Source organism: Camelus dromedarius, chromosome X (assembly GCF_036321535.1).
Source record: "Camelus dromedarius isolate mCamDro1 chromosome X, mCamDro1.pat, whole genome shotgun sequence".
Lineage (NCBI taxonomy): Eukaryota > Metazoa > Chordata > Mammalia > Artiodactyla > Camelidae > Camelus > Camelus dromedarius.
In genome coordinates this window covers 102,135,654-102,148,523 of record NC_087472.1, presented here as the reverse complement: position 1 = coordinate 102,148,523, position 12,870 = coordinate 102,135,654, and the positions used below count along the sequence as shown (strand labels likewise).

At 34.4% G+C, this 12,870-nt stretch overlaps 1 protein-coding gene across 6 annotated transcripts in view; it reads left to right on the top strand.

Annotated features, from left to right (window-relative positions):
• REPS2 (RALBP1 associated Eps domain containing 2) overlaps positions 1-12,870 on the top strand; it is a 208,303-nt gene that overhangs the window by 131,450 nt on the left and 63,983 nt on the right. The gene's annotated exons all lie outside the window — the stretch shown is intronic.

Genomic DNA, 12,870 nt, shown 5'->3' with positions numbered 1-12,870 from the left:
CAGATCTGCACAGTTGGCTCTCACAAGTTGATACAAGTTGTTTCTAGTAAACCACTGCTTACATCTATGACTTCATTGGTAGTCGCAAAATGGTGGTAACTCTATTTTATTTCTTTTACCTTTATTAATTTGGACCACGGTTTATTTAGCCATTTTCCTGTTGTTGGACATTCTGCTTATGACCATATAAAGCTCGTGAGCTGAAGAGTACCATAAAATAGTTTAATTCTCAGTATATCATTAAATTCTTTATATGCATTTTAGTTTATAGAATTATAAGAAAACTGAAGTAGACTTCAGTAATGGTGACTAGGGTAAGTGTCTTAATCATTTAACCAGTATTTACTTAGCACTTAACTGTGTACTTGGTACTGTGGGGAATTTCAAAAGGAATATGAATATGGCCTCATGTTCTGCCAAATCAGTATTACAGTTACATGTGAGAAGGGTGCTGAGTCTGGGTGGTTTCTAATGAGACGATCTGTGGATGTGCTTAGCTGACCTTTGAAGAATGGATATGATTTTGAGAGTCAAATTCTGATGATCCTTCTTTGATATTTGCCTTAGTTCATTTCTTATTACCAGTTGCCTGGGAGGCTACTAAAGTATTTCCATTCTGGTTTGCTTGCTTCGTTCTTTCCTTCATAGAACAACAGGATTCATTTTCTTGAGCACAACTATGTTGTCACCTCCCTACTCAAAAACCTTCAGGACCTTCTAGGTAAACACTAAATTCCTTTGTCTTGACAACTGGACCTGAAGCCATTAGAATACATGAATTCAATAAGGGACACAGTACCATGGCCTGGCATGCCCAGGGAGGAGTGTATTTTAGGAATAAGTGGAGACTGAGAGTCTAAAGTTGGCTGACTGACCAAAAAGAATGGAGACTAGTGAAAAGGAGTTCATAAACTATGCTCCTAGGAAATCTTACAGTAGTCTATTGGAGTGGTAGGGTTAATACAGATTGCAAAAAGCTGTGGAGTGATTAAGAAACTTTGATGTCAAGTAGTTGTTACCACAAACTCATTTTGAAATGTTTAAGACTATATACTTCAGTAAAAATATATACAAAAGAAAAGACTAAAAGTTGGTTTGACTATATGTCATATTTTAAAAATTCATGATGGAAAAGAGACAGTTTCAAGATAAGAGAATCTTTTTCCAGGTTGCTTGTCTGCCTGCCATCTTTCCCTCCAAAACACACACACACACACACACACACACACACACACACACACACACACACACACAGCTAGTGATTTAAGGAGTTTAATAGTAAAATGATTAGGAGAAATGCATTATATAAATGTAATATGAGAAGTGAAACTTGACTTTCACCAAAGTTAAATTTTTGGTTTCATTGTTTAACTGTTTCCATTTGAGACCTAACTAACCATTGCCACATATCCCATGGTGCAGGAAGAAGGAATTATTGGTAAATACCAGAAAATAAATTCTAGAATCATGGAATGTCAGTGCTAAAAAAGAACTTGTCATGTTGGCCAACTCACATATTAAGGGCAAAGAGACTGAGATCCAGAGGATATAATTGCTTTGTTCTCCATCAGAATCCTTTGAAGATGGAAAATCTTTGTTCAGATCTTTGTTACAGCAGATTTGGTATCAGAGAAAGCAGTCTATACTAATTTAATTTGGGGGGCACACCTCAGTATTTTTCTATAGGTAATAACACTAATTAATGTCTAAAGTTAAACAATCTATTAAAAGAATAAATATGGTGTCCTCTGTAAGCAAGAAACTAATATTAATTTTCCTGTGTTTCCTTCTACATAATTTACAATGTTAGACAGATTTCTCTGAGATACTTCAAGGAGACAGGAAAGAAAGTTTTGCTTACATAAATACTTGGAGATCTTAGGAGTATATCTATTTCCTTTTTTTTTAATGATCCAAAAGTTAAGTTATTATTAAAAACCTTAAATATGTATATACAAAAGAAAAGGAAGGGTATACTGAACCCCTAGCTGCAATAATTATCAACTGTGGCCCATCTTGTTTCATCTGTATTCTACCATATAATTAATTATACTTTTCCCTACCCTTTAAAAAGAAACTATTGAGGTATAATTTGCAGACCATAAAGTTCATCCATTTTAAGTGAACAACTCAGTGATTTCTAGTAAATTTATCAAATGTTGCTACTGTCACCATAATCCAGTTTTAGAACATTTTCAGCACCCCAGTAATATATATATATATATATATATATATATATATATATATATATATATATATATATATATATATATAAAACAGGGGTTACTTTATATCCAGAGACTAAGCATGTCAGAAGGCTGCAAAGCAAGAATACTGAAACTTCAAGGGCCTAAAGGATGCTTCTGCATATGCCTTAGAGTTAATCCCCATGCCCCGCCCTAGGCAACTACTAATCTACTTTCTGTTTCTATAGATTTGCTTTTTATGGACATTCTATATAAACAGAATCATACAATGGGGATCTTTGTGTCTGGCTTCCTTTACTTTGAATAATATTTTGAGGTTCATTCGTGTTGTAGCATGTATCAGTATTCCATTTCTTTTTATTACTCAATAGTATTCCATTATACCACATTTTGTTTATCCTTCAGTTTGATGGACACCTGAGTTGTTTTTTCTTTTTACCTGTTATGAATAATCATGCCAAGACTTGAATACATGAAAGTCTTTGTGTGAACATCTGTTTTCATTTCTCTTGGCACAATACCTAGGAGTGAAATTGCTGAGTGTATGGTAAATTTATGTATAACTTTTAAAGAAACTGCCAAACTGGTTTCTAAAGTGAATGTACCATTTTATATTCTCACCATTAGTGTTTACTGTTTTTTTCACATCTTCACCAACACTTACTGTCTTTTTTGTTATAGCTATCCTAGTAGGTATGAGGTGGTATGTCATTGTGGTTTTTATTTGCATTTCCCTGATGATTAGCGGTATTGAGTGTCTTTTTGTGTGCTTGTTAGTGATTCCTGTATCTTCTTTGGTGAAATATCTACTCATTTGCTCATTTTAAAATTGTGTGTTTATCTTCTTATTGTTGAGTTGCACATGCTGGAGCTCATTGTATATTCTGGATACAAGACCTTTATCAAATATGTGATTTGCAAACATTTTCCCCCAGTTTGTGACTTGTCTTTTCATTTTCTTAATGATGTCTTTTGAAGCACAAAAGTTTTGAATTTTGATGAAGTACAGTTTATGAATTCTTGCCTGTTTGGACTGTGCTTTTGGTGTCACAGCTAAGAAATACTTGTCCAACCCAAAGTCTTGAAGATTTTTCTCCTGTTTTCTTCTAAAAGTGTTATAATTTTAGCTCTTGCTTTCATATTGCTAATTCATTTTGATTTAATTTTTGCATATGGTGTGAGGTAAGGATCTAAGTTCATCTCTTTCTATATTAATATCCACTTGTCCCACACTATTTGTTGAAAAAATACTCTTCCTATTGAATTGCCTTGGCACCTTTGTCAAAAATCACTTCACTATAAATATAAGGGTTTATTTCTGGACTCTGTATTCTGTTTCATTGATCTGTATGTCCTTATGCCAGTTCTACACTGAATGTTTTATAGTGTGGAGGAGTTATACATAGGCTTGTGAAGAGACAGTCACATGACTTAGGAGGCTAAATATTTGCTCCAGTGGCACATTTTTAAGTAGTGTTTAACATCTTACTTATCTCAGTTTGTGGTGTATAGCATATGCAGAAGCATCCTTTAGGCCCTTGAAGTTTCAGTATTCTTGCTTTGCAGCCTTCTGACATGCTTAGTCTCTGGATATAAAGTAACCCCTGTCCAGCTGCGAATTTCCCATCTCAGTGCCCTTTTCTTTTCTTTACCACTACTTGTCCTATAGCTTCAAAATGTGATACTGCTTGCTGCCTCATGGTAGCCTTGTGACCTCAATGATGTAATTTTACTTCCCCAGGCTTTAATTTTCTCATATGTAAAGTAAAACTATTGGATTTGATCTCATTACTTTTCCAAATGCAGTCATTAATATTTTCCTTCTTGAACAATTCCAAGGCATGTGTAAGTTCATCTCTTTTAACTGGTGAAAGTTGTTCTGCTTCACAGAGTATTTAATGAGCTTTTGTTTTTTGGGGTAAGTCAAGCATGAAGGCAGGTATTGTTGGAAAGATACTCTTGGCAAACATTTTATCATCTGTGTAGGTGTATATGATGTATGAACCCATCACTGTGTGTAATTTGGTGATCAGGGGATAGGCATAGGCTCACACATGCTTTTGTGATTAGGAAGGAGAGAAAGAAAGAACAATTTCTTTTGCAAAGAAATAGCCATTTTTATGAACTTGCCAAGAAGAAGAATGGTCTTTACTGATGAAATCCTTGAAGCTTTGCATATGGCCAACTCTCTACTTGATTGATACTTAAAAGTGTAGGTCCTCTTGGCAGGCTTCTTTCAACATTTTCCATTCGTTAAGTGTTTTTTTTTCCCCTTTGACATTTGAATGCTTTTATTTTCTTCATAAAATATTCTTAGTGTTAGGGGATGGGAGCCCTTTTCCACAGCTGACATTATTCCAAGTTTTATTCCCCTGAAGAATTGGCTTTCTGTTCCTTGAAGCTTTCAATTGCCACATCTGCTGCTTTATTTCCACTCAGTGAATTGGAACGTGTTTTCATTTAGTCATTGATTTGGGGCTTTGTAAAAATCTGAAGGAAATTAGTAAATGGAGAGTAATATATATGAATAATATTTTGCTGGGAAATTTCTAAGTATAATGAGTAAGAGGATGAAAAATTTTAGAGGTTAGAGTTCTGGATGCAGATACTAAGAAGCTGAGATTGAGCAGATCAGTGTCAGAAGATGCATTTCTTTCAATATATTTAATAAACATGGGAAATTATACTGTGTTTTCTGAATTTAAGATTAAATGGCAGTTTCTTTCATGAATTTTTAATCTGTGTTTCAAGACTAGGGTATTTATTATTTTTTTCTCTGATTACACTTACAAAATTTAAAAAAATTGAAGTATAGTTGATTTACAATGTTACATTAGTTTCAGGTGTATAATAGTGATTTGATATTTTTGTAGATTATACTCCATTTAAAGTTATTCTAAAATATTGATTGTATTCCCTATACTGTTATTGCATTCTATGTCTTACTTATTTTATACTTAGTAGTCTATACCTCTTCATCCCTTTCCCCTATGTTTTCCCTACCTGTCCCCCAAATGGTAACCACTAATTTGTTCTCTGTATTTGTGATTGTTTCTGTTTTGTTATATTAATTCATTTGTTGTATTTTTTAGATGCCACTTAGAAGTGAAAACATATTGTACTTGCCTTTCTCTGACTTCACTAAACGTAATACCTCCATGTCCATCCATGTTGCTGCAAATGACAAAATTTCATTCCTTTTATGGCTGAGTAATATTCCATTGTACATATCTATATCTGTATCTCTATATCTATATCTTACATCTTCTTTATCCATTCATATGTTGATGGAGACTTATTTGACAAAGCCTTACTGATACCTGGTATCCTACCTTATTAACTGTGAGACTTTAGGAATAAACTCGCAGTTACTTCATGAGAATGATAGTTTTTTATGTATGCAGAAAATGTGTTCTCCTCCCCTTTCTTCTTTCCTTCTCTTCCTTTCTGGGAAAGCAGGTGGTACTATTAACAGGTACGTTTTCATCTTTTGCATGTGTACACAAGATTATCCAGCCAAAGTATTTTTTCAGTTTCACTTTGCATGAGGGTGTACTTTAAAAAGAATTGTTTAGAACATGCTGGATAAAATATTTGAATCTAATTTAATGGGCTGAAAATATTTTAAGAAAGATTTTTCGCTAAATTCAGTTCCAGTTATTCACCCACTGTGTGCATACTTATTAAACACAAGGTAGTATGCTTAGGTGCTATGGGAGACAAAAAGTTGAATTAGACATAAAATCGGTAGAATGAAGCTAGATTAATATCTCCTCCCATTAAAGGAAGTGAACACGGAATCATAAACACATGGAAGAGATTTCTGAGCAGCAACCGAACATGGAAAGATGCGTGAGCTAATGCCATTTTTTGGGGGGAAAAGAGCATCAGCTAAGGGAGAACCTGAGGCTTGGGGTGCACTCTTGGCTCTGCCTGCCTCCTTCCAGAAGCCATGTGTGTGAGGAGGCAAATTGTGGCATTTCTTGCTGATTCTCCAAATCTGAAGTGAAGTGAAATGAATACGAACTTGTAGTTTTCCCTTCTCTTGGTTGAAGCTCAGTGGACTTGACTTGTGGAAACAGAGGGAAGAAGTTCGAAAAGTAAAGAATCACAGCTTTATATCCTGATATTGTGGAGAGGGTAGGCCCAGAGCTCCATGCTGAACTGAGGGACAAACTGAAGCCCAGGAAGTTCCTCTAAGGCCACTGACATACCTCAAGATTTGGGAGAATACACTCTTGACATAATTTTTTATGTTGATTATTTATATTGTTTATGTATGATTTTTATGTTGATTATATTGGTTATATATACCAGTGTTTGATATTTTCTTCATATTTATTTTCATTTTTTATTGAGTTATAGTCATTTTACAATGTTGTGTCAAATTCTACTGTAGAGCACAATTTTTCAGTTGTGCATGACATATTTTATAACCTCTTGTTGACTTTTCAGTTTTAGTCATCATCTACTGCCTCCCTCCCCTATCACCTCTCCCCTCTTCCACTCTCCCAATATAGTTATATTATCATTTTGGTTAGATTAATAGACTGTTTATATTATTATTTTAGCTATGTGAGTCATATAGTAAATTTTCCACTTTTCCTGCTGCACAGATTTTTGTTTGCTTTGGAGTAAATTATCAACTTGTTTCTTTTTAGTGTACTTGCCCCTAAATCAACTATAGACTCCCTCAGTTTTCTGAAGTTACTCTTAAAAAATTCTGAAACATCAGATATTAGTTTCTTCTTTTTGAAGAAATCAAAAATGATTGTCTTCTATGCCTGATACATAGTTTTCATCGTGGCATCTCCCTATACTGTCATCTAGGGATTCCATTCCTCTTTTTCCCATGTTGAATCTCCTATATCCTGTATTTTATGTCTTACTCTTTCTTGGTTTAATTTCTTGTTTTGGTAGACCACATCCTTGAGTAGCTTTCTTGGAAAGGGTATATGGTGCTCAATTTGAGACACTCATGTCTAAAAGTATCTTTAATTGAGCCATCATTCAGGCTGCTAGTTCAGGCATATGGTCATCAGTTGTAAATAAGATTTCTTCAGAATTTTGATGGTATCACTCCAATGAATTCTAGTTTCCAGTGATATTTTAAGAAATATAAAACTATTTGGACTCTTTTGTATGTGACTTGCCTTCCTTTCCCACCCACTGCTGGAAACTTGTAAAATCTTCTAACTCCAATTTTTTGAAATTTCATGTTGATGTGCCTTACCATGAGTCTGTTTTCTTCCACTATCCTGGGTACTCAGTGGGTTTTTTCAATTTAGAAATTCACATTCTTCATTTCTGGGAAATTTTCTTGAACTAGTTAATTGCTTTATTGCTATTTTCTCTATTTCTTTTTGTGGAACTTTTATTTGGATATTACCCTACTTTTTAAAAGATTTTCTTGGGTTATATTTGAACCTTTCTATTAAACCTTCCCTTTCTGCTGTCATGTTTTTCATTTCTAAATGCTCTTTTTAGTTTTTTGAATGTTCTTTTTTCAATAGTGCCTCATTATTTCATCTTTGCAAACAACATTTCTTATCTCTTTTGAGGCTTTCCCTGATGACTCTATTATTCATTTCATCCCTCACTCCTACCCCATTATCTGTCTTCTCAGTATAAGCTTTGTGAGGGTAGGGCTTTTTTTCCTGGATTTTTTTTTCCACTGATGTTTTCCCAGCACCTCAAACAGTAGTGCCTGGCACACAGTAAATATTTAAATATTTTTGGAATTAGCCAATTGATCATTCTAGTGATATTAATAATATATAAATTAATTTTTTTTCTCCTAGTGTAGATCTAATCTGTTTTCTTTGAGGCCATTTTTTTCTATTTTCATTGCTGTGTCTTAGGTTAGAAAATTTTCTGCAGATATCTGGCAGTACTTCATTGTCTGCTTATATGTAAGAATAGGGGCTAAAAAGCTGATTGGAAGACATGAATGAATGGATGGGATGTGCCATATGTGGGCTTCATGGTAGAATGATCTGGCTGGAACATCTTGTTGGGGATCTCTTGATGTTAATATCTAGGTCTTCCATCTAGGCTGGTCCAGTTCTCTAGAACACAGTATTCCAATCTGTGGAGACAGTAGTCTGGGAGCAGAGAGGGAGAGGGCTGAAAGTGTCTCAGCATCCAGAGTATATACATTTGCTGTATCCCCCTGTTTTCAGTATGGCCCCTATACCTTCATCTGGACCTTGTGTCCTCCCTGGAGAAGAAAAAATATTTCTAGCCTTTTTCTGGAATGGGAGACATGCTGAAACTGTGCAGAATGTGTGAGAAAAATCTCAGGATCTAGCTGTTCCTAAAGTACTTCAATCATTTTTTTTTAATATGGGTATGCAGCATAATTCTATAGTTCTTTCTTACATAAGCTCAAACAAATATTTGTTGGTCACTTACTATATTCTGAGTTATCCAGGTGAATAGAGGCAGGACATGACCACTGACAGGCAGAAGGGACCACAGTAGCAGGGATTTTGAAGCCAAAAACAGCATGAGGTATAGCTGGAACCAGATCTTTGTAGGTCTTGTCGAGGTACGCCCTTCTCCTGAAGGGTACAAAATAGGATCCACTATCAGTTAATTTTCTTTATTTTTTATCGCTTTCCTTGTTTTACCCCCACTTCTTGAGTTTAGTGTCACCAGTTCTTGAGAACTAGGGGGCTTCTGTGGTACAGTTTAGTTACTCTGTGCTTTCTTTACTACTCATTCAGCTCTTAGTCACTCTTCTATTTTCCCAGTTCCAAATTTAAACAAGAAAATTTAAACAGTTCTCTTCACTTTTCTGTTGATGAGGTAAGAGTGAAATTAAATTTTCAAACTACTATCTTTAATATGTATAACTGAATCACTTTGGTGTACACCAGAAACAAACACAACATTGTGAATCACCTATATTAAAAAAAAAACTATGTTTCCTCAGAAGTCATAGTACATTTAACAAAATATCAGGACAGCAGAAATTCCTACATAATACCAAGCCAAGATTTTAGTTTAAAGTGGTCCCAGGTTGATGGTGCCTTTAGGTTTCTGACAGAAGTAGTAGAGGAGGGACCCACTTTCCACTCAGGCCCCAAAGTATCCCTATAGGTAACGTTCCAAGGAATTTATGTTCGGAGTCAAAGGTTGCCAACACTGTAGGAAATGGAACACAATCAGAGAGAGCCTGCAGAAGTAACAAAACAGTAGAAAATACAAACTCTCAGATTTTGGAATTGTTAGACACAGACTGTTACTTAAATATATTTAATATATTGAAAGAAAGGCGATGAAGAAAATGAGTAAGAAGCCAATAAATTATAAAAATGAAAAAGCCACTTTGAAAAAAGACCAAATAGAACTCCTAGAAATGAAAAATTTAGTCACTGAAATTAACTCAGAGATTGGCTTAACAGGACATTAAGTACAATTGAAGAGGAAACTGGTTAATTGGACGACAGATCTTAGAAAATTACCTAGAACCACTTACTAGTTCCCTCATTAATGGTACCTGAGTATTTGAATCCTATTTGAATACAGATAAGTTACTTCCCCTCATTTTGCTTCCTCTTATCATCTATAAAGCAGAAATAACTATGGTACTCTTCTCTTAGCGTTGTTGAGAAGAGTAAATGTAAGGTGTTTTGAGGGACAGCCCATACTTCTGACTTTTATTTAAAAACCAAGAAAAATATTGACATTTTTTGGTCTCTAAGTACTTACCTCCTTTAGTCACTGTACAGTCTTTACCTTTAAAAGTACTCTTTTGGGAAAAAAAAGATAAAATCATGACTTTCATACAAATTAAAAATATATCCTGTCAAAGATTTTATTATCTCATTAATTAATGAGGAAACTAGTAACTGCACAATTAGAAAGCTTCAGGAGGAGAGATGAGAGGATGTGGTGGGAAGACAAAATTTGAAGAATTACTTAAAATTTCCCAAAGTTAATGGGATGCCACGTGGTTTAGAAATTCCAGTTTACGCTTAGCAGCTTATGAAAGAAAAAGAGGATGAAAAAATACACATGCAGTTGCAAGGTAAAGTTTGGTACTGCAGAATATTAAAAACAAAGAGTAGATCTTAAAAGCAACCAGAGAGAAGACAGACTACCTACCAAAAAACGTTGATTCTATTGACATTTGACTTCTCAGCTGCAATAATGGAAGTCAGAAGATAGTGAAATGTTATTTTCAATGTGCTGGGAGAAAATAGCTGTCAATCTAGAATTCTATACTCAGTAAAAATCATCTTTCAAGAATGAGGCAAAATAAAGACTTTTTAAGTTAAATTGACTAAGCTTACTACTAATAGACTCTCAATTAAGGCAATTCTAAAAGATGAACTTCAGGCAGAAGGTAACATCATAAAAGAAATTGTAATGGAAATCAGGAAAATTTTGAAACTGAATGGTATCACATATCAAAACCCATGAGACTATATTAAAGAGATACTTGCTAGAAAGTTTATAACCTTAAATGCTTATACTAGAAAAGAAGAAAAGCTGAAAGTTAGTGAGCCAAGCAACCAATTTAAGGTAGAAAAAGAACAACAGTATAAGCCCAAAGACAGTACATGGAAGGAGATGAGCAGACATTAATGAAACAGAAAGCAAGCATATAATATGGAGGCTCAAAAAAGTTAAAAGTTGGCTTTTTGAAAAGAATAATAAAACGTGATGGATGTCAGGTGAGACTGATGAACAAAAACTAGACTGATAACAAGCAGTATTAGGAATGGAAAAAGAAAATTACATATGCAGAGATTAAGATGATGAGGGGGATTTGAACACCTTTATGGCAATAAATGTGAAAACTTAGACAAAACGAATAAATGTCTAGACAAAGATCATTTATCAAAACTGACTAAAGAACGTCTGAATAACCCTATAACAGAGAAGCGAAATCATTAAAAATCTTATTTCAAAGGAAACTGCAGGCCCAGGTGGTTCTGCTGTCATATGTTACCTGAGATTCAACAACAACAACAGCAACAATTTTTGATCTTACATTACACCCTATTCCAGAATAGAGATGGGGGAACACCCTCTAGCTGAATCAAGCATACCAGAGGGCCATATAAGAAAGGAAACTCACCTGTCAATTTAACTCATGAATATAGTTGCAAATATCCTAAACAAAATATTAGCCAACTAAATCTAGCAGATGTGAAAACCTGACCAAGTTGGGGTTATCCTGTCTGCAAGAGTGTTTTATTATTAAGAAATTCATAATGTAATTCATCATATTAACAAATCGTAAGTGGAAAAATCATACCATCATCTCAACTGATGGAGATACGGCTTTGGTTAAAATTCAGCAGCAAATTATGAAAAAAGTAAAAATAGGTAGGAATTTTTGTAATCCATTGAAGAGTATCTACAAGAAACCTGCAGCAAATACCATACTCAGTGCTGAAATAGTGAAAGCCTTACCTTTAAGATCAAGAGAAGACAAAAATGCCCAGGTCACCATTATTATTCAATTTTACAGTAGATGTTCTAGCCAGGTAAATAAGAGCAAAACCAAAAAATAGATCAAGATACTGAAAAGAAGAAAAACTGCTGTTAATATTTGTAAGTGATGTAATTTTATCCAAAAGTATATTCAGAACCATACACTTACATCATCTTTTATAAAAATAGGGCATTTGTTTTTAAAAAATTAAATAATAGTAAAAAGGAAATTAATCAGACATGAATCTGAATTAAGTTCTGTTTCTAGTAATTCGCAGGGCTGTAAATAGGGACAGTGAGTCACACAGCTTACCTTGTTTGTTTCCTGTCTCTCAGGGATCACTGTCTTCTGTTGTTTGGTTTCCTAGTGTCTTCAAAACTGTTGTTTTATATAAACATGTATATGTTTGTTTTTGGCCGTTTCAAATGTAAGGCTAAATCTGGCCTCTGTTACTCCTTCTTGGCTGGAAAGCAGAAGTCATTTAACTAAATGGCTTTTCATTTCTTAGTCTTCTTTTGTTAATAAAGGGTTGTTTTAACATACGCTTAATTCTGTTGCAAGGCCTTTCCTTTAGAAGTAAGCAGAGATTTTGTTTTTTGTTTGGTTTTTCATTTTATTTTTAAAGTAACTGGTAATTTAAAGGCCCAATCCATGAGGATCTATAGAGTAGGGGCCCTGAGGTGGAGAATTCCTGAGGCTTTTGTCATTCTCTGTTGCTACATGCTTTGTTACCGGAGGCTGTTCAAGGTCTCACTACCTCTGGAGTTTTGACTCACTGATGTGTTTCATAAATTTTAATGAAAGACAGATTGAGAGAAATCATTGATGGGCCACATGCTTGTACCATATCCATGCACTGGCTCAGAAGGAAAATCTCTGTGAAATTACTCTGAGTTACCTTTGTGGAAATTCTCGAACTCCATCTTCTAGCTTGTCTGATCTAGCTGGGTCAAATCAAAAGTGATATGCAAAGGCTTTTATGTTTTTGGCACATTGCTATGATTTATTTTTAAGGCACAGAAAGTTGTCCAAATATTAGCACACATATCACAGATTTACAAATAAACTGCATGTAGTTGTATAGAGCACAGTGTGCTTTTCCGAGTTTGTAAAGAATGTGGTTTAACTTGGCCAATGTGTGATGATAAAGTTATTTCTTGTATGTGGTCATGAGCCTTATTTATAATTCAATAGCAGATGTTTATTTTCATT